Source organism: Gymnoscopelus braueri (assembly GCF_963280865.1).
Source record: "Gymnoscopelus braueri genome assembly, chromosome: 6".
Classification (NCBI taxonomy): Eukaryota; Metazoa; Chordata; class Actinopteri; order Myctophiformes; family Myctophidae; genus Gymnoscopelus; species Gymnoscopelus braueri.
Genome location: NC_137607.1, coordinates 39,073,551 through 39,081,540, shown reverse-complemented (window position 1 = coordinate 39,081,540; position 7,990 = coordinate 39,073,551).

The window sequence follows — 7,990 nt, the reverse complement described above, 5'->3', positions numbered from 1 at the left end:
AGAATGGGACACACAGGAAACAAATTGTAAACCCAGTTGCAACATTGTAGTAGTGGTCAATCAGATGGACTTGGGTTTGCCAATTAAGCCAACCCCTTTAGTCTAAAACGTTTAAGTTAAGACTATATATATATATACTTAAGAGTGGTGTAACTGATGTTTTTTAATATCTTGATTGTATAAGGGAAAATTAAAGTGTGTAGAAGTCTTGCCTTCTCTGTGAGAGTATTGAATTTATTTAAACTGTCAACATCATTTACTAACATAATATGTTCCTGACTATATAAAACTGAGTCACATCTAAGAACACCAATATCTGTACAATGTAGATTAAAAAGATGGCAAAAGGGGCCATCCAGTATGCATCACAAGTCACAACACCACAGTACAGTTACAGTAAGTCTGTAGTCAGTATGTCGCAAAACATAAAGCTGTACAACTTTTCCATTGTAACAAAGAGGATTGTGCACTCACCCCACTATGTACTCTCACCCCCCCCCCCCCCCCCCCACTATGTAATGGAAAGTAGGCTCATTGAAGAAGATCTCTCCATTAGGAAAAGATGAATTTTTAATGTGCCCAATGAAAGAGAGCAGTGGGATAGGCTTTTCCTTATCTCTGCACGAGCCATAATCAATGAGGGACAGATGAAAGTTCCCTGGCTTCCTTTTGGAATAGCATGAGGTCAGATGAAGCCTAATTGAATTCGCACACAGGCAGCAATAGATTAAGCACGCCAATCCCACTTCCACTGACATGCTTTATGAGGATTAGGATTTAGAGATGATAGCAGAAAGCCCTATTTAGTAGTGCTTAGTCTTTTGTTGGCTTATAAATATACTATTATGATTGTATTAAACACTTTGGAGAGCTGGATCCGTATTTCTGAAGATGACCAATGCCCATTTAGAAACTTAATTTGCTGTTTCATACAGTATAGGATGAATTAGAAGGTGTGGTAAATGAGGCACATTCCCTACTATTCCTAATTCATCCTACTTTAGACCCATGCAGTTTTCATGGCTGAGAACTGAGAACACAATAATAACATATTTAAGCTATTTAAAAAAAAGTCTCCGGGTCAACAAAATCAATCTGCTGATTGATATAAATGTAGCCATGCATTCATTATATTTACATCGTTTTAAAAGGATATACACTGACATAGTAAGGAGGTATTGTAAAATAAAACAAGATGTGACAATAACCCGAGGATGACATCACTTTGGAATGGATCAAGACAAGCTTTCTTTCAGTTCATGTCTGAAGTTGCTCAATCCATAAATCCACAGCTGTATGGTTGCTCAATGAACATATCAGTCATTTCCAACTGAATCACACCTGTACCTACGGTACATATTCCTTGATTTTGTCACATTTTGTACTGTATACTACTAACCCATGTCATATTCATATTTTGGCTTAGTGAAGAAAAGTGATTTAAATGATCCTTCATGTCTATAAACCAGTAAACTCTCATTGCTGCTGTGCATTACTCTCTAGAGAGCAGCAGAGAGAGAGAATTCATTAGCCAACTGAGAATCAGAGTCAAGGTGTCCAAGAGCACATCCGCAGCCAATCGGGTCCCTTACACCATTGCTTGGCAACCAAAAGGAGAGGGAGGGAACGAATTGACACTGTAAAAATAGCACATCAATAGCCTGGTGTTTGAAAAAAACACACATGCTGCCTGTTCTATAAATAGCCCCTGGGAGCTTGGACCAGGTATCCTTCAATGTACAGTCTAGCCCAATTTATATTTCATCGATGCAACATGTTGTAAGCTTTTAGGTCTGATATTTTTGGTGCGCTTCATGTATTGGACTATAAATTAAGCACATCTCATCTGTCTCCTGTCCTTCCATGAAATGTTTTTTCTTTTCTTTTTGCATATATGAAAACTCAACCTAGCTGGTCAACTAATATTACTGTAGACCTAAATGTACAGTAACGCTCAAATCAGCTCTGTGGAATGATTTGAATGTATGCTGTTCCATTCCGTTGTAGAGATTTTCCTGTATACACAACAGGTACAGGCTTTTTGTGTGCACAGTATCTCATTTGTTGCTCTGTCCATTATGCAAACATACTACGGCCTGTGTTGTGGTAACAGATTTGAATGTACTCTAGAACAGCTGGGAGTGTGAGGGTCTATGGAATAACTTGAATGTTATATCATCTTGACATAATATTTGATTATTGTTATAACCTCACATTGAGCTCAACATTATTTCCAAGTGTCAGATTATCAACATGCATGTATATGGCACATGTAATGTAAAGAAATACAGTAAATACAATATTATCTATAATAATATCTAAATCAGTTGCACAGGACAGCTACAAGTCCCAATACATGGGTGATGGAATCAAGAGGGGATAATGGGACGTCAATCTAAAGCAGCTTCTCTGCACCTATTTTTATCCACACATTCCCATTCTGTTTCTTTGTGTGGCGATGCACCTCATCGACCTCCGTGTAATACTTCCAGTGTATCAAAGGCAATTAAAAGATGTAGCAACAGTAAAGCCTTAAAAGGCTTTATCAGGGCCGTATTATCCGCCAGACATATCTCCAGGGGAGGCTGGCCGTTGCCAGGGCAACCCTTACAAATGGCAACTGACGTCAAGAAGGTAGGAGAAATACCAGGGAGAACCAGAGCTGCTATGCATAATGGATCATTGAAAAAAAGGCCCCTCTTGAAGAGTACTGAAGTGACTTAAAATATGCATGCCTTGCTGGGCTCGCCATCACCACATCTCTCTTCCTCTTTCTGTCCATCTGTGTGTCTCTCTCAATCTGTCTCTCTCTCTTTCTCTCTCAAATGAGGAAAATAAATGTGGACAATTTCAGGGTTTTGCTTGCTGACTGGGAGTGGCACGGCTCAGACAGGACTAGTTTACCAGCCACTCGTCCACCAACTCTGATGATGGTCCCCGACTCCGAGATTCTAGATCATTCATGGTATTTAGAAGCTGCAGCAGCTTCCTCTTACATGCATTATTGTAATCATAGGTGCACTTCTTCTGAGATGGAATATGACCTGCTGTGATTGGATCAGAAGGGAAGGGAGAAGGGGAGACCTTTGTTAATGCTGTGGGGGTGGGGGGGGAGGGGGGATTCAGTTTCAGCTTCACCCAGCTGATGGCTGCTCAGATGGTCATGATGAGCACTCAGGGGTAGATGTTAGGGGTTAAGTGTCTTGCTCAGGGACACTTTCTTTGACACGTATACTGGGCAAGCTGGGAGGCGAACCGGTGACCTTCTGTTTGCCAGATGTCCTCTCTACACACTCAGCTACTTTTTCTTTTTCTTTCTTTTTTCAGCTACAGCCGTCCCAAATAGCAATATAGCAAAGATGTTCTTTTGTTTCTCCAGACCAAATGTTTTTCCCTATTGTATTCAAATGACAGTACTTGATAATCAGACTCTAACTGGCTCAATAACTAAACAAAGATTGAAAAGACAACACATCTTTTATGACCCAGACCATAAAATCCCCAATTAGCAAATGTAAAATGGATCCACATTGACGCTCAAGCTCTGTTTCTGTTGAGAATAGACTACCTCTGTCAGGCTCTGTGCGGAATCTGTGGATGGCGATAAAGTCTGCTAGAAACTACAGCATAACTGCATACCGTTTACTTTGTCCCTGTATATGGTTGTTGTCTAATCTCTATGCTATTGTTGGCCCATGAGAGACAGTCACAGTGGCAGCTTGCTGAAGTGCTCTCCTCATCATTTCTGTGATAATGCCTCTCATGTAGTGTTGGAGTCACACTCTCGAGAAGCGTGACAGCGATTGTGTATCCCAGTTTGCCGATGTGAAAGGCCAAGTACTGTATCTATCCAAATGAATACAGATGGACAGAAACATGCACACATACTATGGAAGAATTGAACGATTTCCATTTAAAAACAAGATTCCATTTTTTTAAACTATTTGTCTGGTTTAATGAAATATTTGAGAAATTCTTTTTTTTCATGTTAAATTATTGTAATGAATAAAATGTGGTGGGCAAGTGGTGCTGTAGCATGGCCTTCTAACTGCAATGTCATAGCACCGATCCCCACAACAGCCAACGTGTGTCCCATCATTAAAGACACATGGTGCTCAAATTCCTTCTCAATCTCTTGGTACATCACTTTGAATAAGAATGTCAACAAAAATTGCTTAAAATATAAATCAATTAGTAACTGCAGTAGGAGTATGCCTGATGCTCAGCTTTGGTTTGAGAGAAGAGGTTGCGGAGGAAATGGAAAGAGAAGAAGTGAGAGCATATCGGTCCAGGGGAATCCCAGTGACTTCCTTAAATCAGGGGTGCGACAAACAACAAGGAACATGAATTAACTTGCTGTAAATGTCCTCAAATGTGACTGACTCATTCAAGTCTAGCATATAGAAAACTCCCAATCTTTGGAAATGTCAGTGCATGTGATGTCATCACGAAGACTTTATGCCTGTGGCTTGTTTGATTGGTGTGCTAATTCTGCCCTCTTCAAATGGTTCACCTCACAGCTGAATCACTGTGATATTAGACTATAATTTATGAGTTGACATATTGGGGCGCCCCACGTTCAAAACACTAGATAAGATCATGGCATTACCTCCTAATTGTCTGATAGCACAAAACAAAATCAAATGCACCCACCACCCACACTTTATAGCATACACAGAGGTCTGTTTCCAACCCATTGCCAAAATGTCACATTACGTTGTAATTTCTATAGCAGGAGCACTTAATGATTCTTTTAGATTTTGCCTCTACATCCATCCATGTTTTGAGCCAAGCTTCTAATACTGCTTTCAGTGCTAAAAACATTGCTTTGGATGTATTTCAAAAAAAATAAAATACATGTCTGTATTATAAAGGGAAATTAAACTACGGTAGGCCTACCCTTATTTTGATTTCAGTTTTCAATCTAGCAATGGTGCTGCTACCCATGAATGAAATACAACAAAACCACTGGACACTTTAATTAACTCACAGAAACGCAAGGCATATTATTTATACAATTCTTTTTACCTTTTTCCAGTGAAAACAGATCAGGGAGGAGGTGGGCGTATTCCGCAGACGTCCTACTCCTAAAGTGCATGGATTGTGAGTAGTATGGACAGCGATGTGTTTCTGTTCTTACTCTCAGCTCAGAGTAGTCGCCAGGAGCTGTATATGGAGAGAAAGCGACAGAGTGGAGAGTTGAGTTGGTGTATGAGGGAGTGGGCTGATGGGGAGAGGGGGAGAAGAGGAGAGAAGAGGGAGGGAGGGTGTATGTATGTGTGTGTTTGTGTGTGAGTGTGTGCGTGTGTGTGTGTGCGTGTGTGTGTGCGTGTGTGTGTGTCTGTGTGTGTGTGTGTGTGTGTGTGTGTGTGTGTGTGTGTGTGTGTGTGTGTGTCCATCTCCCATCCTCATGGAGGATGGGAGATGGAGTATTTCTATTAAAGAGACAGGAATATTTCTGAAGTGTATTGTCTTTTTGATAATGACAGTTGTTATACACTCATACTGTGAATGAATAGTGATACAGCTGATTAGCTCTCACTGCAAGAGTTGAATTTATAGTATGCTGCATATATATATATCACTATATTCAGGTGAGTCTGGTGATTCTAAAAACAAAAACAAAACAATTTCACCAAGACAAATTTACCAGCTCATTATAGAAATGATGAGCCATTAAATTAAATTAGCTTATAATTTGGTTGGTTGACAACGCTGAGGAAGACTGGTTGAAACGTGTCCGCTGCACTGTCCATGGAGAGGTCAAATAAAATGTGATTGATTGATTGATTGACATTTTTGTTAGGCAAAAGAATGTAAAACAACACAGTTACATTTATAATACTTTTGTCTAAAAGGTCCGACCAAAAAAGTCCTTGCGGACTTGTTTCCGTTGGGGTCCTTGAATTAATTTCATAGACATATATAGTAGCAACCAAACAGTTCAGAAATCAACATAAAAATACAGAGGAAAAATACCACTATGTACAAAAAAACAGTCTACCGGGAAACTGGTTCTACCTCCTCTTATGGCCTCCAGAAAGATGAGTTTTTAGGGCTGTTTTAAATGAGCCTGCAGCGAACTGCATTTTTTGAGGGATGGGTTATTCCATACCTTGGTGGCCGTGTTGTAAAATGTGGACATTCACTGTGTGTGTTGGCTGTTTTCTCAGTTTCATGATATTGTTGAGTTGAGCCATATATCATGCACCTTGAGACTGTTGTTTAATCTGGAGTGTTGCAGGCATTCTGCATCCAGGACCACAATGGAAACAAGGCCCTAGGGCTTTTTGTGTTATCCTTATCCTTATCGATACAATTAAAACATTTTATTCTAATTTTATGGATCGTTATTAATTTCCAAGGAAAGACAGGAGAGAGGGACATGACATGACATGCAGCAAAGAGTCTCGGTCGGATTCGAACCTGCAGCAGCTAGGCCTATGTGGAGGACTATAATGTTGGTAGGCGGGGCCTGTATGCGCTCTTCATTCAATACCAGGTCACTGGGGCACCCTTAGGCTTGTATTGATTATTATTATTGATTTATCATTTATGACCGGGTTAAGTTAAGGCGTTGCGCTAAAAAATGCAATGGATATGTTTCCTTGTGCGTTCAATTCAGTGTCGCCATGTCGGCTTATTATAATTGATAGTTGCGGCTTGCGTTTTTTTGGGGCTTGTTTCTAAAGTGTTTTTTTTTTGGTTCTCAAATATTTTCATGAAAATGTTGCCATGGAGCATTTTTGTTGTTAGAATGTTTCAAAAAAATATTCCAAATATTCCACATTTTTTTGCAAGAGTTTTTGAAAATAGCAGATCTACAAGCTCACAACGTGTCAACCGTTGTGAGCTTGTCTATTTTCGAATAGCCGATAAAGTGTGACCTAGTTGCTTCTTCTGGACTTGTTTTCCTATACTGGTTGCTTATTTCTCTCACAAAATATGGCAACACTGGTTCAATTCCCACTCCTGGTAAATAAAATCAGCACTCCAAAGGTTTACAAAGAGCAAAATGTAGCTAAAATATATTAAGACCACATAATATCTCGGCTTTCTCTATTGTCCTAGGCTAGAAATGTCACCTCATTCATTTTGGACGACGGTGTTGTTGCTGCCTGGCCAAAAATAGCTGACGTACAATAACGCGTCGCACGCGTCACATTGCGACGCATTGTTAGCTTGTAGATCGTAGATGTAACAGAGTCTAACGTGCTTGTATATTAGTTGTTTTGTACAAGCAATTGCAAGACCATATACGGGCACCAGGATGGCCGAGTGGTTAAGGCGTTGGACTTAAGATCCAATGGACAATAGTCCTCGTGGGTTCAAACCCCACTCCTGGTAAAACTTATCTTTACATTTGTGATCAAAAATCATTCTCTGTCATGCTGTTCTTCAAGCTACAGTGCCATCAACTGGTTAAATTATATCATATTTGATGCACAGTCTCTCTGATAAAAAAAACATAAATTTTTTTTTGGGTGGATTGGTGTGTTTGTACTAAACAGTTTTAAAGTAAATACAAAAAGTTGAAAACATTGTTTTTAACACAACAGTGATTATTTGACCGGGTCACAGACTGCAGCATTGTCTAAATGTGAGTCCCAAGAAAGACAGCGCAAAGTAATTTGAGACTAATTCGCCCAAGACCACATCATCCACATGGCTCTATTTTAATTGATTCATAGTAATAGTGTGAGATAATGAGTGTTGCCATTGTGAGTTTACACATTTACAGTTGATATCCTCAATTCCTCATAGTATTCCTCGATTCATGGAATTATACACAGGACCTCAATGGAAACAGGCCATATAGGCCTTTTGGGGTTTATCCTTTTGTAACCTCGCGTCACCAGTCTTTCCACCTCAATCCTTTTGTATGAAACTATACCTCTGTGCTTTTTTTTGCAAACGTTTAATAAAGTATTCAATCAATCAATCAGCATAGTTTTATTACTGGACTATTTTCCATACTTGTTTAAAAGTA